Below are 21,319 nucleotides of genomic sequence, written 5' to 3'. Positions count from 1 at the left end.
AAATTATCCGTAATAAACTCAACAATGCCCTTTCTTGGTATTCCACTTTACTAGCCTCAACTAGCCCCGGGGCATTTCACCTTCATTTATCATCCTTTAACCCTGTCAGGAGGGGAGAGACGCGTGCTGCACCGCTGGAGAAACATATTGCCCCTGTTCCAGGTCTGCCCTCGTCCTCTGGTTTCAAAGAGAATCGCGTGGCAAACTCAGGTTGGAGACTCTCAAGTGCCTTTGGGAGTTTAGATGAGGCTTTAGGAAACCATCCAGCAGAGGGTCAACAATGAATGGAACCTGCACAACAACGAACAGACGTTAATACAATAACCTAAATATTTCACTATGATCCCAGGGCTCTTTTTTTAACCGTCCCATTATTTCTTTATCAAAAAGTATGAAGATGCTCTACGTCACTACACAGCGTGTGTCTTTGATGCGGTGCCACTATCTTCACTCGCTGGACGACATGCCAGACTCTCAGCCGATAACGCCCCTGTGTCACGTACCAAAGTCCATAACCACCTTTCTATCTGGATCACACGGTAGTATTCCGCCCTACGCTTTCTCTTTAACCATGTTGACTTATTCTTTAAAAGGAAAAGTATGTTCTTGGCTGCACTGCCGGAACAACACGCACACACACGCACACACACGCACACACACGCACGCACGCACACCCACGCACGCACACACACCCACACAAACACACACACACACGCACGCACGCACACACAAACACACACAAGCACGCACGCACACACACGCACACAAAAGGAGGGAGAGATCAGAATGAGGGAAGAAGGGAGTTTCACAGATGTGTCTTGGCTGGAATAAGAATAATACTATACAAGAACTAACACAGAGAGTTTGAATTTGTGTTTCTTTTTCAGAGTTCATACAAACATTACAGCTGGATGACGGACTATACTTATCATTTTAATGTTCTTTTTTTGTTGTTGTTTCATTACGGTTTTATCCTTTAAACTGAATCAACAAAGCTGCACATTTGTCTTCAAAGTTTATGGATTCAAGACCAGCTTGTTCAGTTTTGCTGCTAAGGATTTCGTTTTAAACACATCCATGACACACAAAGTTATTAAGCACATAAATCCAAAAAGTCCTTGTCTTTGGTTGTAGAGCATGAATGACAGACAGTTCAACCGCCGACGAGATGGCGAGAATGGCTTGATGTGTTGAGACATTCAGGGTTAATTTGGCATCACGCTGATGTGATGCTGATTCCAACATTAGACAGCTATGATTGAAAGACGAATGTGAGTTTATGGAGAGATGATGGACCTGAAGACTGTTGCTGCGACTGTCAGGGACTTGAGAAAAGACAGAAGCAAAACATTTGATAAATGAGTTGGAAGTTACCACTAATGTGAAAAAAACTGATCAAACAACGTCAGTTGTAATGTGCCCATCATGGTTGAAACTCACTTTTTGCAGGAACATACATTTGCGAATTATGCAATGTTAGACTTTTTCCCCCCTAATTTGCAGGTACAAATGACACACACACTGTACATGTATAGGCCATGTAAGAGATCCAGATGCATATTATTACATATGAACATATTAGTATTATGATGAAATGGTCAAATGAATAAGTATGTGCTGTGATATGGAAGAGACAGAAACTCTTCTGTCCTTTGTTCAGTCCCTAAGCTCTCCTCCTCTCTCTCACATACACTTTGTATTTCCCACTACACCACTATTGACACACACACACACACACACACACACACACACAGCTGAAGTGTGTGTGTGCGTGTGTTTGTGTGGATAGATGGTAAAAAGACAAGACCATGTTCATCACATTTCAGATCCTCTTTGCAAATCGAAAAGCAGGACGACACACATTTGGATGCTACCGTTGCATCAACATTTAGGAAGCACGCTGTCCCCAAAGAGCATCAACATTTCTAAGAACTCATATTCAAATGACATCCGACATGGTGCACTTATGGAAAATCATAGGTTGGCATGTAGGCAGCATCTATGGTCTTGCAATAAGTAAATACATTCCGCAGCTATGAAGTCTTGTTGTGTTTCTGGCAGAAAGTTATTGTAGTCATAATTTTGTGAATCAAAATTCCCTAATGACTCAGCAGCAAACACACTGTCCTTGCAATTTGATCCACTATTGATTTAGATTACTAGAGAGTTGTGTATGTTCCTGATGATGAAAAAAATGATGATCAGGTTTATCAAGTCGTACGTGTCAGGTGACAGTTTCGGTGAGGTTGGACAGCATCATACCAGATTCTCTGTCATATTTTCTGTTGTTTCACCTTATGGAAATTTCCAGTGTAAGTGTACAGTCGGAACAATCGCTTAAGCATCAGATTTGTTATGTAGCTCTAATAACTGTACGAGTAAAACTAAAACTCATTAACTGACTTAACCATGGTAATAATCCAGGCCTTTTGTGGCCTCTTATTGATGGTCTTCAATCTGTCATCGAGAAAGAGCCAACACCTTATTTGCAAAGCTAACTGGGTCAAAATGCCAACACCTACACACTTGCTGTCATTTACTCATCACCTCCTATTCATGTATGCACACATACACATTCCTACCTCCACAAAGGAAAACCAGTAGCTACAGTTCTGTCGATAACAGATGATGTGATAAGACTGTGAAGCAGGAGGGGTGAAGACGGGCAGAGGATGCAAGCACACTAAAAACAAATGCACTTGCGTACAGAAGAAATTTTGGGTGTCAGAGAAATAAGCATGCTTGACATTAAAAAACAAAATTGCTACATTACAATGGTACTACAAATGTGTGTGTGTGCTTGTGTGTGTGTGTGTGTGTGTGTGTGTGTGTGTGTGTGTGTGTGTGTGTGTGTGTGTGTAGCCTAGAGACAGGTTCTAGGGTGTGACCTGGCATTGCTCAAGTTTGACAAAGGCGAGGTCTTGTGACATCAGCAGGTGAAACCTGTTTTCAGTTTGTGGCAGGAAATGATGCAGGCACAAGTGTGTGTGTTTGTGTGTGTGTGTGTGTGCGCGTGTGTGTTTGTATGTGTGGGTACAGGGAGAAAACTGTCCTTTTATCTCCATGCACGATGCAACAAGAAAAACAGAGAATCCATGATTATGGTTCAGTGTGAACTTCCGATGATGGTGGTTCTTCGGACTACGACAGGGTGGACTCAGTGTTTTGACTGGCAGCGATTATATAATGGACTGAGTCATTGACTTGTTTAAACGACAGACAACACACACACACACACACACACACACACACACAAAAACATGGGCCTGAGCTGAGCTGTGTGAGGGAAGAGGAGCAGACTAAAGGAGAGAGATGAAAACACGCACACACACACACACACACACACACACACACACACACACACACACACACACACACACACACAAGATTGGTGAGTCAGTGAGGAATGTGTACTGTGGGTTTGAGTAGAGCCAAGCGCACAGCATGAGGACAGCAGCTGGGACCCTTCATGCTGGTGCTTGACGCGCTCCGAGTAATGACAAGCATTTCTCAGAACTGTCAGTCTAAGGTCAAACTTGAAGTTTTATGTGTTTTGAAAAAAAAATGCCCCTCTTCAACTACAAATTCAAGCAGAGATTTGTTTCAGCATTCCTACAGTATCCAGTATGGGTTGCATGAGGACTGAAGTATTATAATACTTAGTAAAAAGTTCTGTTTCAGCAGCAGAGTCCAACAATGAGTGACGGACACATGACTCCGACAAGCCTGTTAAAACTCAGGAAGAGGAGACCGTACAGGTCAGTTCCAGTCCTCCCTCCCAAATGCCCTTTTTCACCACCAATTTTTGTCCTTGATAGCGTGTTTCAGCGTTTCAGTTTTCAAGTGTCTTAGCATTTCCGTGTTTCCACCTCGGTCAGCTGGCGAGCCCCTATGGAGGAAAAAAGAAAAAACGCCAACAACACTCAACAGTTTTGTTTTGGTCAATCAGGCTGCCAACTGTGTTGCCAAGGAATACGGGTCTGCATCCTGTCTTTCTTTATTGCATCTGGCATTTTTTTCCACGCTCTTAAAAATACCATCATGGATGGAGGCCAACATATTTGGCAATCTCTAAAAATACTTAGGAGTCAAATGGAAAGGTTTTCTTATACGTGGTTTGGGCAGGACACAGACCACTCTGACTATATTATTGCATGATGTGAAAAAGGGACGCTCCCAAAATTGCAGTGACGGGAACCAAAGTTTTTATTTTGCATGATGTCATAAGCATACAAATCCTAGAAGTGCATGATTCACAGGAATAGAGTAGAGATGGGGGCGATCGGGATCTGTTACAGAACGTTCTGCGGTATTTACATTAAGCAGGCAATTTATAATATGTTGAAATATTAATAATTGAAAATAGTCGAATGTACAAGTCTGTGTACATATTCTGAAAACCCAATAAACAAACTGAGTTTAAAATATAAACTTCTGAGTCACTTTGTGTAACGCCTTGACAATTTGTAATGATTTATTTTTTCGTTTTTTGGATGGATTTTGTTGCTCTGGCAAGTGTCTTCTAACTTGTAACAGCCAAGGATGCTCATGCTGCAGTGCTGTTGTATTGATGTAATTTCACACAGCACTGATACAAAACAACATCCAAAAAAACATGTACTTTCAGAAACATTTTCACATTGAAAATCTTTCATTTTCATGGATTTCTAGTAGTCAAAAGAAACTGCTCCCATGTGTCTGTGTCAAGGGTGTTTCATGCAAGTAACACCTTGCCTGGTTCATGCCTCATTTCCTCCCAGTGTAAAGGAAACATTCATAATCAGGATTGAGTTTCAAGGAATTGGGCAGTCTGCTGACCTGTTGGCATCAGAAAGGCAATGTTTTTAATTCACATTGCACATTTTTGTACTGAAAGAACCTTCTAGTGTGTAGAAATTGTTTTCACGTGCTCCTTTAGGAATCTTAGGAATGCAGAGGCAACATTTTCACCTGGTCTGGTTTCATGCTAAGATCATGCTAAGATTTCTGTGCACAAGTGAACAAGTAACTGCAGAAAAAACTATACAACATATAAAGGAAAATATATAGAGTGTATACATATGTAATACACAGTACTATACTAATTATACTATATTGATAGTACTATATTACACAATAGTATACTATGTTATACTATCTAAATTATACTATACTATAACACACTAATTATACTATTTATACTAAACTCTATGATACAAAACTATACTATACTAATCATACTATTCTATACTACAATAAACAATTTTACTACACTTTACAATACTATAATATACTGATTTTACAATTTTATATACACTATTCTAATTTTACTATAAATACTATGTTTTTATACTATACTATATAGTGTACTGTACTATAATACACTAATTACATTATATTATACTATATCTACTATATAACACAATTATATTCTTTTTCATATCACACCACACAATACTATACTACAGTATATACTAATTATACTTTTCTATACTAATCATGATATACTATATGAAATTAAACAGCAACACTGCACCTCAACATACATTTCAATTTACTGTACTACAGCACACAACTGCACTGAAATGCACAATAATCCACTGGACTATACTAAGCTTCACTTAACTGTGTTGCACTGTGCTGCATGGTGCTTAAAGTAATTTCCCCAAACTATGCTGTGTAGTACTAAACTAAACTAAACTCATTTTCATTTAATCTGATCATATATTGATCATTTTAACAAACTGTTATGCTTTTAAACTTGTTTTATAACATTTCCCAATCAATACAGATTAGATTTTTTTAAATCAATATCTAATAAACTGTTACTCAATCGAATTTTTATATGGAGCACTTGCATTTGTTGCAACATGAAAAAATACTTATTGCAATAGAGTAAGTCCTCTGAAAATACTCAAGTACTACAGTAACTACAATCAAGTTTTTTTTCAAATGTCACTTAAAAAGCAAGTATTCAAAAACTGGAGGCATGTTACTGTTAACCTGTTCAACTGTAAACAGGAAATGTGGGTGGCCTGTTAAATTTGTGATGACTCGTATGTGAAATACAAGATAGGAGAGGTTGTTTTGAAGATCTCCCAGTCCATGTTCAGTCAGAAATCATGTCCCCTCTCTTTTATATCGTACTCTTAAAGGAGAGGGTCCCATCTCAGAATAGTTGTGTATTGTTGTTCCACTCTATTTGAGTTAGAAGAAGAAACCAGGAAATTACAGAGAAGTTTCCAGCCCTGTTAGTAGACTTTTTCCCCTGTTCACTGTTCAACCCCCGGCCTCCTTTGTTGTGATGCTACAGTGCTCATATTCCAGTGTCAGACCACATGACATTGGCTCACATGATGCGGATAGGTACCATCAAAGAACTGACTACAGTGACTCATGACCACAATCTCCAGATTTGAAACTTTGTAGCTTCTCACGTACTGTATCAGTGGTTGTACCAGTATATGTTTTCGTGAAATTACAGTATGTTTGTCTTTTCCGCGTAGTGTCATATTTATACATTTACTGTCCCACGCGTGGTGCGGCCTTCTGAGCTCTACACTGGGTATAAGTGATTGTACACTCACATGCTCTCATCTATGCGAAAGTCAAACGTGTAAAAGGCTTTCACAGGAGAACCATCCAGATAGGAGGCCAGCTACGTTGCCAGACGTATGTATAGTGCTTGCAATTTATTGTGTGTAATAAATCCCATAGACGTACAGCGGATTATGTCATGCATTAAAACCATACTTGTTCTGATGGATAACAAAATAACAAAAATATATTCATAACTCTTATTAGAACTGAGATATATCTAAAACCTAACAACACAGAAAATAGAAAATATGCAGGTCTTGAGCAAAACACTCAAATCCAAACCTGTCAACAGGAGCACACTTCGTCTCTTGTACGTATTTGACCTTCAACCTACCAGATTCAAGTGAAAGTGACCTCCGATTTGTTTTCGTAAGCATGTTTAGGTACCTTTTGAAATGAATCTTCTACTGCAGTTATTCTTACCTAAAGCAAAACAGCAGCAACAGGCCCTTCTTGAAATGTACTACACGGGTTAATCAATGTCAGAATGGTGTCATTGTTCAGGAATAAATCTCCTGGGCCCTACGTTAGTTCCTTAGTCTATCCCCCACCTGAAAGAGAAGCGATGACGATAAGATATTTGGAACTCTCTAGAGTCACCTGAGGTTAATTATGCACGTCGCACACGCGTCCTCCGCCCAGTCAGCAGAGTATCGCTGACTCTCGCCTGACAGCGCGGGCTTGGCTTCTGTTAATACATACCTTGTCAGAGGTGTGTAACAATGAAGCCATCTGGTTGCAGGCCAAGGGGAAAAAAAGAAAAGCTCACTGCCTCGGCTCCAAATCAGAATCTTCTTGGTGTGTCGCAAGAGGAAATAAAGTAGCCGCTGTTTTGTCTGTACACATGCGCGTACCGTGAATCACTGCTGTACAATTCAAAGGCTGACATCACCTGACTCAGTCCCACATGACTGGGTAGATGTGGAAAAGCTGAGCAGACAGCTTTTATCACGTGGAACACTCCATATTAGAGCAATGCACTGCACAATAAAGGTAAGTCCCAACGACCGTGTGTGATCTTGTGTACATTTGGGCGGGAGAACTGTTTTTCCATGATGGAAAAAAAAAAACAATCAATGGTCTAATTCAACATGTGATTCTTGACGCACCAGTCTGACCATCTATTTCATACATCCTCTCAGCCATTAATGTCATCTGATGACGGAAGATGCACTGGTAATATTGAGTCATATATTTCCAAAGACACTTGGTTAGTTTATTAAACTGTGTCCAGTTTAAAGATTTGAGTCCGCTGACTGCGCACTACCTCCTTTCCCCCGGCTCAGTCGGCAGACCACACACATCAGTAAGTGAATGCACCACCGTTCAAATATACTTTAGTAGGTGCAACCGTATGTCCACACAGTCCAGTGCTGGTTCTGACCGTCTTCAGCTATGTAGCAAGTTCAGCCTGTTGCTCGTCCAAGCTGTCGCAAATTCAATTTTCCGTAAAAAGCAAGTCTACACAGGCACAGTGTATAATGTTAATAGATAGGCAGTTTATTATTTACTACTGAGTAATCAGATTATAATTGTGTCTTGTGGCTTTTGTGGCCTTTTAATAGGAGTTAAATGGTGTGAATCACAGCTGAGGTGACGAAGAAGCTCTCTGTCACCGGTGAGATCCACCACCCAAAGCCACATATTCGCTCGGGGACAACGGTGATTCATTGTAGTCCGTCTACTCTAAAGATTGGTTTGTACACGTACTGGACTGAGATTGCAGCCGTGTAAGCGGAAAAAAAAATCACTGCAGCACCTGTGTGAGTTCAAGTGACAAAGACGCCAAGCGCCTAACGTTATAATTATCAAGACAAGGGCAGAGGAGGAAGGTCAGGTGGAGTTACGGTCGGTATGGAGGTCGGGATCGGATGGATGGGTCAGCAGAACAGTTGACTTCACCACAGGGGTTCGCTGCAGTTTGCTTCCCAGTAACAACCGACGATCAGCATTTGTTTTGTGTAAGCACGACCACAATCATTCCCTCACCCTCACCTTAAAGTTTCGGCCGAAGTGCCTCTACCCCGGAAAATTAAAAAAAGAAATGCCTTTGAAACGCAGTGCAGGGAGGCGGGGCTAAGACACTCGTGCCAGCGTCCCTCTTAGTGACGGCTCATTGTGGGGCTCGGACACTGGGAAAGTCAGTTCCTGTGAAAGCCTCTCCACAGCTCTCTACACAGTAATCACAGATGTTGTTTTCTTCAACAATGAACCTTCCAATTTTCTATCTTTACGTCGATCATTTTGCAGGCAACTACTCAGTCAATATGCTCAGTCCTTGCAATCTGCTTCACTCCACACTTGGATTTTTCCTCCTCTCTCACAATCTGCACAGTCAGAGACATGGTTTTTACAAGAGGAGGGAGTGGTTCATGGTGACGTAAGTTGCCTGCAGACCAGCCAATAGCAAAATCAAATCGCAATAGCCTGGCTTCAACCAGTCGGAAGGAGTTGTTATGCAGATTTACTGCAGAAAGTGAAGAATTTAAAACTCTTTGCACGAAAAACGTCAAGACTCGGACCTGCATCCATCACCAACACTGCTGAGTAGTCTACCCATATCCATGGGTTTTCAGTCGAAAAAAGAGGTTCAGGGGGTTAAGTTACTCTTTAAGGTTTTACAGTATAGCCACCGAGATGATTTTGTCAAGCTAGGTTTGAGAAACGACACGTGTTAAAATCAAGTACCTAATTTGAACACAAATATCTCTTCCCAAACCGAATTCGTCATTTTGCCTGATCCAAATCAAACCGTAACCATAAAGCTTTGGAAACATCACATTTTTTCACAAGTGTGTTAATCCATAGGTACGGACAAAAACATATTCTGTCGGCGGTACCTCTTGTCATGTATGTCATCAGACTGTGAAATTTAAATTTGACTTTCTTTCACTTTTTTGCTGTTGTGTTTCCAGTTGTGACTCTGAATCCCTCAGTGTTCGAGAGGACATGGGGAGTTGTGCCTTCGGTAACAGTGAGCCAACGGCACAAAACCGACGCTTTTGAAATTTCCTTCGCCGCTTCAAAGGTTCAGCCACAAGCCACCGGCCAGAAAGACATTGACCTGTCAGAGTTGTGTTTTGGAAACAACAACTGCTTGTGGAAATTCTGTCAAGTGGGAGCTTCCTCGTGTCATCTATTTATTTTTCCTACAAGTATAAATAAGGCAGATCATCAAAAAGTGTGTGACTTTGTGTACTTTGGTGTGTAAAAAATCAAATTGCAGAAGTGTTTGTACTGGAAGATTTGTTAAAGGTTAACTTCCTCATGGTTATATTCATTTTCTAGCTGTTGGACGGGGAAACTGTGAGGAACCTACACACACACATAAAGACACACATGCACACGCACACACATCCAATTACAGAAACTGGGAGCTCATAAGGAGCAATGGACGAAACCATTTCTCTCACACATCAGTCTCAGCATTTGAATATGTTGCGGTACGTTTTCCATGTGTCTACAGTTGTGTCAATCTGACGGTGATAAAACAGGGTGTGTGCCTGCTTGCTCATGGGGAGGAACTGATCTGGGAAAAAACGGATTTTGACTCTGGCCAGTCTGAACCCAAGTAACCATCGACTATGGAAGGAATTTACTGGCGGAGAAACTGGAAAATTCAGCGGCAATAAAAAAAAAAAAAAGGTAATCAGGTGTGAATATTCCAGTGGGAGTTGAGGATTGGATTGGACCTAATGTGTTGATGTGAAAGCAGAAAATTTAAAGGGGAATAAAATACACATTTTCAGCACATTATTGATCTTTTTACACACTTTTATTACATATTGATTTAGTTTTTATATATTTATGTGTTTAAACATTTCCCTTGTAAAAACTGCATTTTGGGAGTCCAAGAAAAAACATCATCCAAAGTCCAAATGAGGTATATCCTGGCATTTTCCTGGAATCGCACGCTGAAGTTAATGATTTCTTTAAAACAAGGAGCGGGGCCCAGTAAATGAATCACGTTTTCACCAGAAACTGCTGCTGCGTTCCCTCTGTTTGGGGGAAAGGATCGAGCATGTATCGCGCATCTGGCTACATCCTAAAGAGTGACACCCACAGACCCCCAGCTCTGGACCGTGGGAGAGCAGAGACGTCGGTCATGACCCGACAACAATACAACAGCGGCTGCACAAAATTGATAATACAAAATAGGGGGCCGCTTCTGGCAGACAGGAGACACACTGGACTGGAGGGCTTGTCTTACAACAGTTACATTATGTGTGGATTTGCAAGTCAATAACATAATGCACGTGGAAACACTTGCATATAGTGTGTCTTACCATAATGCCAAGGTGACAGCTTCACTATTACTTTTCTTTCCCTTTTTCTCTGTAAAGGTCAGGCCTTTAATTTGGATGCTGTTAATATTCATTACAATTTATTACAATTCAATTAAAAATGTAGTCACTTGAATGTGCTGTTTGGCCATTGGTCCTAAATATAGAAAGATGCATCAGGACATCTGACATGTTTCCCTTTAGGTCAGAACTCCCACTGACACAAGTCACACTTTCTGTCTCAAGTCTGTGAGCAGTAGTGTCTTTTATTGCACTATGTCAGCTGATTCAATGTTGGCCTGTGAGCATTTAAGAGGTGTGTGTGTGTGTGTGTGTGCGTGTGTGCGTTCATGTCTATTAATTCCGTTCACTTAACCAAATGTCAAGCATGTTTCATTTCCCCTGTAGTGTTTCAGCATGTCTGTGTATTTAATCTGCCTGCTTTACTTGTATACTGTTTTTGCATTCACGTGAGTGTATGAATGTGTGTTTTTATTTCACTTGGCGAGGAGGTGCAGTAAGTGTTGGCTGACGTCAGAGTACCTCTACTGGCCCAGTGTGTGTTTGTGTGTGTGTGTGTGTGTGTGTGTGTGTGTGTGTGTGTGTGTGTGTGTGCGCCATGAGTGCTTGAAGTTTACACGTTTATTGTTTTATTCCATCCATGTTGAAGTGTTTTATGAGGCCAAAAGTCAGACAGATGTCTGACAATGTCTGAATCACCTCAGAGTTAAGGACTATTAGTCTGGAGTTTAAAGCAATATGGCGATCAAATTCCAATTCAAATGTTGTGAACTCACACTTAATCTCATAGGCATTGGTGATACTTTGAAATCTCACAAAAGTCTCAAATCATACGCTTAGAGTTTATTGCCTCGGTTTTGAATAATCCCACTGCAGGAGATTCTTTGAGCCCGGTGCTCTAGCAGGATGAATCAGTTAAAAAAACAACAACATTGCAAGTGATTATATCCTTGAAGCAGTGGTGGCTGTTGATTATCTACTTGGTTGATTATCTACCGGGGTGGGGTAGATGCTAGATGCAACATGTTAGTGTTTATTGCACTGCTGAGATGGTATCCATTAAAAGTACAAAGTGCAGTGGCGGACTTTTTTTTTCTCTTTAATTTCATAGCCACATTTTAATGGCTCTCTTTATGTCAAAAATACTGGTTAGCAATCAGCAAACGCTAAACACATAAGCCTAACGTATTTAAGTAAGGGTACGTTTCCTGACTGTGTGAATGCATCTTGTGGGCTGATAAGGCACCACGTGCCATCTATAGGCCAGTCATTGCAGCCTTCCTGCATTGCACAAGTGCGCACACATTTAACGATATTCAACAGCGACTCAGATCTGTGCCCTGCACTAACAACTAACCAGCAAATTCATTTTACAAATGAAACAGTACAGTACCTATGACTGGAAGGTCTAATGTTAGATGATTAGACGTCTGTTTGCTTTCTGTCCGAGTGGTATACAATGTCACTGTGAAAGCTTACAGTCATAAGTGACATTTTTTTAAACCGGCATTGTGTGACTCGGTTGTTTCATTGTGAATGTGGTCTGTCTCATATTCAGAGCCATCTGGTGACTGCTCGTTTGTGACACGTGTAATGATGAGTGCCTGAACGGTAAACCGTTTCATGACAATGACAGAACGTGTCACGCATTAACGTGACTATTAATAGAATTTTCTTGCCTTTTTTTTTTTTTACCTCTGATTTATGTTTTCAATTACCACTTTAAATAAAGTAGGAGCTTTTTCTTTTTGCTCTTGAGCCACAAATCTGCTGTTTCAAGAAGAACACAGCATTGAAAGGCTGGACAGTTATTAGTTATTGATCAATAACTTGTGTTTTTTTTACACTACTAATATTTACAACACACTAAATTAAAAAATCAGCTTGATACAAGAAAAGACTGCGTGAAAAAGTACAAGCCTGAAGGCTCACCAATCTGCCTCCACACTAGATGAGTACCACGGTGGACGGTACACATGTATTGATCCACATAAAGATGTGTAAGCAGTGTAATCCTGATGTGTATCCTCTCACAATGTGCACACTGTATAGATATGTTTGGGCTCATATACCATAAGGAAACAACAATTGTCTCTGAATCCGTCAGTTAGACTTCTACAGTACAGTGCACATCTACTAAGAAACCCCCGTGGTTTGACAGGAGCCGTATCGTGTCACTCTAAAAATGTGTCAAGGACTTGTGGGTGGTTTTCCACGGTTCACACACTGGAACAAAAAAACAAAACAAGACCCCCGACACTCCGGAAGTCCTGGGCCCTCCCTTTCCACAAGCCATTTCCACGCGTCCTCTGTACATGAACTACAAACCAGAGTGAACTAAAAGGGTAATCTGAGTCTGAGCGCCAGTGGGCGTCATGGGAGAGGAAGTGCTGCTGGACCACAAGACACCACAACATTTACTGTGTGATAGATGCACATGGGTAACATCAGGTGAAATGGGCCTTCGCAAGAAACCATGACACATTATCTCGTCTGTCAATGTCAAACAAGTAAGAGTGTCTGTGGTCGACTGAGATGAACGGAAAAGGTAAAAGGTTGTCTGGTCTGATGAATCGCGACGGTCTGAGGGTGTGATGGACACAACATGAGTTGCTGGACCCGCGGCATTGTCAACTGAAGAGGCCGATGCTGGAGCAATAATAGATTGGGGGGGTCACTGACTGCGGTCACACCTGCAGACTCATAGAGCAAAGCCTTGAAAAAAGTTCAACAATTTAGAACGCGTGCAGTGAGACTACTGGCGAAATGACAAAGGTGACCCGTCCTCAACGACACCGTGACGTCATTCCCTCGAACGGCGTAGAAAGGAGCATCCATCCGTCAACTATGTGAAGCACAAATGTCTGCGATGGTCGACTTTGACACCTGAATGTTAGACAATCCCCGGAGGAGTCACTGTAAAGAGGTGCAGCAGCTGCCAAAATGTGAAGCAATAATATGGAGGTAACTATTTATTTGCTTTGTGGTAAAGGGAAGTAGGGCATGCGTGGCTATGAACAGTACATCATGTACCAAATAGGCTTTTGATTTGATTTGAATAGCATCCACCCACCCCACTGGAACCTTCCGCTCCTGTGTACCAAAGGGGCCTCACTTCCTTTTCTGAAAGCCTTTCTGTTTCTTCCGCTTTCTGAGCTGAAGCTCTGCTTCACAGGCAAAAGCTATAGTCAGACGCCCCCAAACTGGTTTTTGCCCTCAATCTCTTTCTGGCACCTCTTATATAGTCCCTTATATTGCGAGAGTTTGACTTATAGTACAATTTTAGCAATTGTTTTTTGCCTGTATTCAGTATCGACGCCATCTTCACCTATTTCCTACGCATCGCTATGTGGAAAGAAGATATGGCTAAAAACTGCCGACAGAAGTGGTTATTGACCTTTTCGGTGCAGGCAGTGCCTTGTTATTAATAGACTGAAAATGTCACAGGGTGTGTAAACTCTCAAGAAGGTCAATATACACAAAAATCTATCACACTATCAGACTTTTAACGACAGTTTTTTTTGTTTTTTAAATAAATAGTTTAGAGTGGCATGAGTATTCCTATCTGCCTGATTATCTCGTCTGCCTGATCTGTAATTATTATTTTGTTTAAGGACAGTTTAAGGCCGTCATGGATGAATTTGCTGACTTTTGTCAGTGTTCTTTTACCATTCATATATAACCTGCTCAGGGCATATTAAGGTCAACTTTGTTCATCACACAGTTGGGAAATCCTGTATAATGTGAAAGAGTACAAACAGTCTCTACTCTTCAAACAAATGACTCATGATCACTGACAGCAGGGATTTACACAATGGCAACGGTGTCTGGAGGCAAAACTGAAAAGATCGGCATTCATCGCAAACCCTGACATTTCTTGTTTCTTTCAGCACCATTTGTTCACCACCCCGAAGAGCTGCCATGTTTTGCAAAGGGTGTGTGTTCACTTCACAGTTGTAGCTTCCCCTCCTTTTTATTAATGTCTGTTTCACTAATGTAGTGCTGCCACCTGCTGCTCAACGTCAGTAAAACTGGTTCAGGAACAGCTTTGGAGTCGGGGTCAAATTCACTGGTAGATTGTACAGTTAATGCACAGAGGTTCACACCTGCTCGATCGCACATCAAGGGTCACATTACACACAGCACAGGCACAAAAACAGAATTTTCTGATATTTAAAAAATATTTAATTTTCTAAACCAGAAAATTTGATAAAGAAATGATATGTGTGAGTTGCGGTGGAGGTCATGCTGTCTGCCCTTGTGTTTGTTTTAGAATCTGACTTTCCAAAAAACTTTCAAGAAAATCAGACTGTGAACTGCATTTTCCCTGATGTTTGTTCAAAAAATTAAAATATATATATATTTGAATATAGAACTAAAATACTAACTTACCACTGGTCTGTTTTGTTTAAGTGTCATATGCCTAGTATAGTATTAGCCTCTGTGTCATCGACATTGGGATCCCACTGGCTTCAAACTTTCAGTTGCATATGCATCCTGAGTTTAAATGTCAGTCCAGCCAAATTGAATCTGATTGGATTTGAATGCACGTCAGTTGTGTTCTAACTCGCCACGGTAACCGTTGTATCGATTCCTGATTTGAAACAGCTGCTTCTTGCTGCGCATAATGTGTTGTTTTTCACAGACTCATATGATGTCTGCAAATACAAACGACTTGAAGTGACATCTTCAGGCCGTCTGGGCCAATGGCATAACCACAGGAGTGGAAAAGAAAATATGCCACATCTATGTAAATTGATTTATATTACTCAAAGAACTTTACACTACAAGTCAAATCAATATATTTACACGGCGCTTTGCGATCAGACATCATTTGCAGCTCAGAGTCTTGCCCAAGGACACGTTGGCATGCAGACCAGAGGAGCCAGGATTCAAACCAGCAATTCAGACCTGAGTGACATAAACATACTGCGTTGAATCCATGCAAACTTATTGCTACTGCAAACAATGCAGTAGGAAGGCAACTGCAACACATATTAGGCACTGCTGGGATTTGAACCCAGGATCTCCTGTTTACTAGACAGGCACTTTAACCAACTAAGCCACAGCACCACGTCACCTACCCTCATCTACACGTTATAAGAAGCTGAATAAATGACAAATAAAATGTTCTGCTGTAACCAACCCCCCCCACCCGCCAAAAAAGAAAATCAAATTTATCTCAAATATATCTCATACATGTTAATTTATTTTAGTTCTTTGTAATTTGTTCAGTGGACGAAACTGTGCCCCTGTGACATAACTCATATACTGTGTGTCATTACGTCCTGCTCTATTCTCGACCTGACAACAGTATCATTATTACACAGGGCCGTTTTGGGAAATCAAGCACCGTTATTTCCTTGGTGGCTGAGCCTTGTCCAGCTGCAGAATATATGTTCACGCGCACGTGCGCACACACACACACACACACACACACACACACACACACACACACACACACACACACACACACACACACACACACACACACACACACACACACACACACACACACACGACAACCATTACTCTAACAATGGCTAAAGTAGACAGGGCACATTTTGAGGATGAATTAATTTTAAATTTTCGTCGTAGACCTGTTCACTCGCATTTGATTTCACACAGTTTTAGGACACGGACCCATCTCTAATTGTTCAGCAAAGTGTCCTGTCAATAGAAATGAACTCAACTAAGGGCCTCCAGCCATGCTACTGGCTCAATGAGGCTGGGTGTTTTGAATGCTAACATGCTCACAAATTACAAGGCTACCATTGTGCAATTCAGGAGGTCTACTATCTTACTTTCAAATGTAAGCATGTAATTAAGTTTTACTTAGAGTAACAATGGTGGAAATCAGATGATCGCCAAGGTTATTTAAGTTCATCCTGAGTGGGATATGGAAATCTCTTCAAATCTCTAGTCAATAATAAACACATACATGAACAAACAAATAAGAAATTCATACTAACAAAAATTTATCATTTGTAAATAATAATACGTCAAATAAATGAATAACAACTAGTTTTCACTCTAATCCCAAAAATGTGAACATCTTCGTGAATGCTTGAGGAAAAGTTAAATCTGCAGTGTGAAGCTTTTGTCTCCCTCTTCTGGCAGTCAAAATAGTTACACAATTACTGTTAAATGTTGCATCCCTTTCCTTTTACTAGACTGTAACCCTGCTTCTGAACGTCATATTTTTTTTATCTGGAGCATCAGAAACTTATACTTGTACTTCTAGTTATCTTGAACCTTCTTGGAGGTTTACCATGTTTTTCCACCACGGGCCTACTCCCATCTTCAGCTCTGGCGATCATAAAAACACGTCACGACTGCTGCACCAACGCAGGCATGGCGCCACAGAACACCAGATTTAAAACTCCAGTATACTGTGACATACAGAGAGGTTTACCTGGTCCAGATAAACATGTAAAAGTCTCACATTTCGGTTTCGAGACGATAACCAAATTGAGTAGGATTCAATTTATTAATGGTAAACAATCTAATAGTTGTTGACATGTTCAATTGAGACCAAATTGACTGGACTTAGTGTGCCATGCCTTGTGTGTGGCTACAAAGACCTTCATCACCGTGTATAAGAGTATAGTTATACACTGTGGGTTGAGGTTTCCAAGGACAACCCCATCATCGTCAGGACTCAAGACCAACATCCATCCCCGGATACGAGAAACGAGCTACAGCTCAGAAACTCCAGCAAACGTAGGAATAGTCTAGTGGTGTCAAATATAGGCCCACAGGAATCATGACACTCAATCTCAAGCTAATCAACACCCAACAAATCATCGTCCTTTGCATTCGGCTTCGAACTCGATTGCGATTTCAGAGGAGAAGTGATTCTGACTCCTCTTTATTCTTTTCTCATTGAGATAAGCAGCAGTTTTGATGTGAAGTGATTCGTGGGGGGGAAAGGTGGAAAAGCAAATGACTGCCTGAACAAACAGGACCAGACGGAGGGCAGCCAAAGAGTTCATGTTTGGATTTGCAATTAGCTTCCCCCGCATGAGGGTTTTAAAAGGCAAATGTGTTTCCCCACATTGGGGAGCTGAACCATTGCTACAACACGCACGTTTGTGCTCTGACCTTCTCACTGGGGCAGACATTTCTCGGGCAGCTTTGCAGGTGTTTGTGTGCATGTGTATCCGTGGGTGTGCACTTTTCTATCTTATATTCTGCCCACTCGCTTGGCCTTGCTTGTGTCTTTCCAAGACTTTGAATGTTGGTGTGTGTTGATATGCTGGGGGGCACAGAAAGGTGTCTCAACTCCACAATTTTTCGGCCTGCCAGCGCTTCCTGAACAAACACAACCATGCAGATCTGAGAAGGCATGAATCAGACGTGACAGATCCACTTACCTAACCTCCCTCACCACACGTTCACATTTGAACCATTACACAATTTCACAAGTGTCCTTCTGTAAACATTTAGGACTCGACTGGAAAAATCCCACAACTGTTTTTATCAGACAGCCAGGCAGCATAGGTCGAGTATGTACATGCAGATGTATGGTGTGTCAAAGGTTGTAAACTGGTTTTCACAACACATACACACATGCACAACTACATGAAGTGGGTGTCAACCTGATGTATCAGCAAGATGCATCATACAGTATGTCCCGACTAGGGATTTGGGAGGGCAACATAACAATGAGATCAGAGAGAGGAAAGTCGATACAAAAGGAGCTATTTATTGCTACTAACTATTTACATGATTATTTACGTGTGATATTTGACTTAAGGGTGAACCAATGCCAAAACAAAATTTGACTAAGTAGAAAAAAAAACAAAAAACGAGCAGTACTAAACCAGAAGGCCTTATCCCTGTATTGGTTCCACTGAGTCCTGAATGAACTCTGAATGAAGCTGTGGTTGTGCAAGAACATGTGAAGTCAGCCTAATTAGTATGAAAAAGATTGCAGTGTAATTTGTTGTATATTCTGAATACATATTTCAGTTTCTTCTGACAATTATTGAGAAGATCCCAAGGGCTTGCGGCAACCTAACCAAGTGTTTGTGTTGCCTAAACGTAACCAAGCCGCAAGTTAAAACTGAAAAATGAGAATGATACGTTAAAGTCTAGAAATAAAATGGGACTTCGACCCCTGTCTCCTGAGTGAAAGTCTTACTTCTGACCCAGACGTCAAGCACAACTTCCTCCATATGCGTACTTTGTACCCTGGCCCAAATAGTGCACTCATGAAAGAAGTCCGTTCTTTCCACGTGAACTCCATTCTTTACATTTCCTCCTCCCTTCTATGAAAGTGGAAACCCCTTGATACTGTTCTGAAGGTCAACACAGAAGCGTAAACATCAGTCAATACAACTCTTTTTATGAAAACCTTAAGTTAACATTTGGGTCCAAGGAAAGAATCATTACAGCTCTCCACATGTGATACAATCAAAGCAGGAGCGTGCTCAAAGTGTCCCAGCTCTCCGATGTTAACTAGCCAACATATACTCCTGACAATAAAAACAAGCGCATTTGCTCCGCCAGTGATCACTTTGTTCATTGAGGCAGATTCATTGGATATTTTTATCATTTTTAGCATAAAACCTTTGTTCCACGGCTCAGTGAATTACTTCACTGAACAAATGCGATCCCAGGAGAATGTGGACCTACAGTACGAAGCAGAGTCTACCGCAATCATAAATAAATCAATTCATCAGGAGAAGTCAGATGGTTCAATGGTTCAGATGCACAGCAGGAAACTGCGGAGAGGGCAGGGACTGAGTGTTTGCAGCAGCCGATCAACAAGACTCACTGAGAGACCTCAACCTCTTCCTCGCTACGATTCAGGAAATACTGACTAAAGAGGCAGGTGCTGTACAAGAAAAGTACAAGGATATGCTTCATTTATAGAATCCATTTAAAGTGTCTTTACTTTTAGATGTACACAAAGACAAAACAAAAATCTAGAAAAAGGGAGAAGTAATGTCTGTCAAAGTTGAACTATGATGCTAACCTGCTGCCACTTCAGCAATTGTTTCCAGTAAGAAAGTCTGAATCCCTGTTGTGAGTTGGAGAGTTTAGGTAAGACAAGCAAGCAGCCAACCAAGTCATATATTTTCTTCTGAGCGAAAAATGCTTTTCATAATCACTACTAAACTACAAAAAAGGAGGAGTGAGGTTAAATGGCTAAACATCAACGTGTTGACTAACGCCGGTCTTTCATTTTCAGGCCATGACAGATGCACCTTACGGCAACTAAAACCCACAACATGGAGCGGTATTATGCATGGACTTTGGATTTTTCGTCCGTTGCCGGTCACTTGCTGTTTACATGGGTGGAGATCGGAAGTGCCGGGCGGTGTTGCAGGAAACTGTGTCGGGTTTTGTTTACCACCATCCACCCTCATCCTCAAGACTTTGAACCAGAACCAGCCTCACATCTCCATCCTCTCTCCCAACTGAAATGATGCCAGCGGCAGGGCTTTCACTGATCTATGCTGGTGTGTGGGAGGCCCGAGAGAGAACGGGCCATAAATATACATCCACTGCTCATTGAAAAGCTGCAACTAGTTGATCATAATACACGAGCATCAGCGCCTCAACAGCGGCATCCTGTAACATAGAATGTGTTTAAAGCTACATGTGATCTGTAACCACATAGGTGGCCACTGACTACATGTACCTTCATTTTTTTCACGTTTATTTTCAGGTTTCAACACTTGATTCTGCATGGTGGCTTTCAAAGATCGGGAAAGATTCCAAAGCGGAAGAAGGATCCCCCTGTGCGTCTTTGATGTGTGACTGGCAGGTTCAGTCCATGTTTGAGGTCGGTCTGAACCAAGACACATTCCCCGAATTGGTGTTGCATCCTTTGCCCACAGGGCTTACACTGCTCGACTTTAGTTATTTAGAACCAATAACGGTGGGATTAGCCTACAGTTACATGGATATCAATTATGGGCCCATAAAGCATAAATTGTCTTCTTAACAGATTCAGTAGCTTTAGATGCCATAATCTAAATATATGTTTTATATTATCCAAGCTCAGAGCTTTGTGTGTTTGAGTTGTGTGTTTGGAAAATCTGCTCCCGTGTCTCAGTAAATCCCACTGCACTTACGTGTCTCTCGTTGTCTGAGATTTATTTCTGTGCGAGTGTGTGCATGTGCCTTCTCCTCGTGTTGTGTTTAACTGTAAGGGACAGCAGTAATGTTCCCGGGTCAAACTAACCTGGTGCATTTCAACCGTCCGTATCTCAATAAACAATATCTTTGTTCCTTAAAAATTATCTTCAGCTCAATTCATATAAATGTGATCATTATTAAGTATAATCTAAATTTTCACCCATTATAGAACAAGGTTTACTTATGATACTAAAAGAGCAATTATGTAATAATTCACTAAACAATACAGTTTTTTCTGTACATTGCAAAAACAACAACACATTTAGTATGTTTGTGTTTGTGTG

The 21,319-nt window shown here is 41.1% G+C and overlaps 1 non-coding gene across 1 annotated transcript; it reads right to left on the bottom strand.

Annotated features, from left to right (window-relative positions):
• Window positions 1–15,882: 15,882 nt before the first annotated feature.
• trnat-agu lies at window positions 15,883–15,956 on the bottom strand. Its single transcript has one exon. It is a non-coding gene; the product is annotated as a tRNA-Thr (tRNA).
• Window positions 15,957–21,319: the final 5,363 nt, after the last annotated feature.

This window comes from Scophthalmus maximus, chromosome 11, assembly GCF_022379125.1.
Source record: "Scophthalmus maximus strain ysfricsl-2021 chromosome 11, ASM2237912v1, whole genome shotgun sequence".
In the NCBI taxonomy this organism is placed as follows: Eukaryota; Metazoa; Chordata; class Actinopteri; order Pleuronectiformes; family Scophthalmidae; genus Scophthalmus; species Scophthalmus maximus.
The sequence above is the reverse complement of the archived record's forward strand: the minus strand, read 5'-3'. Positions and strand labels throughout refer to the sequence as shown.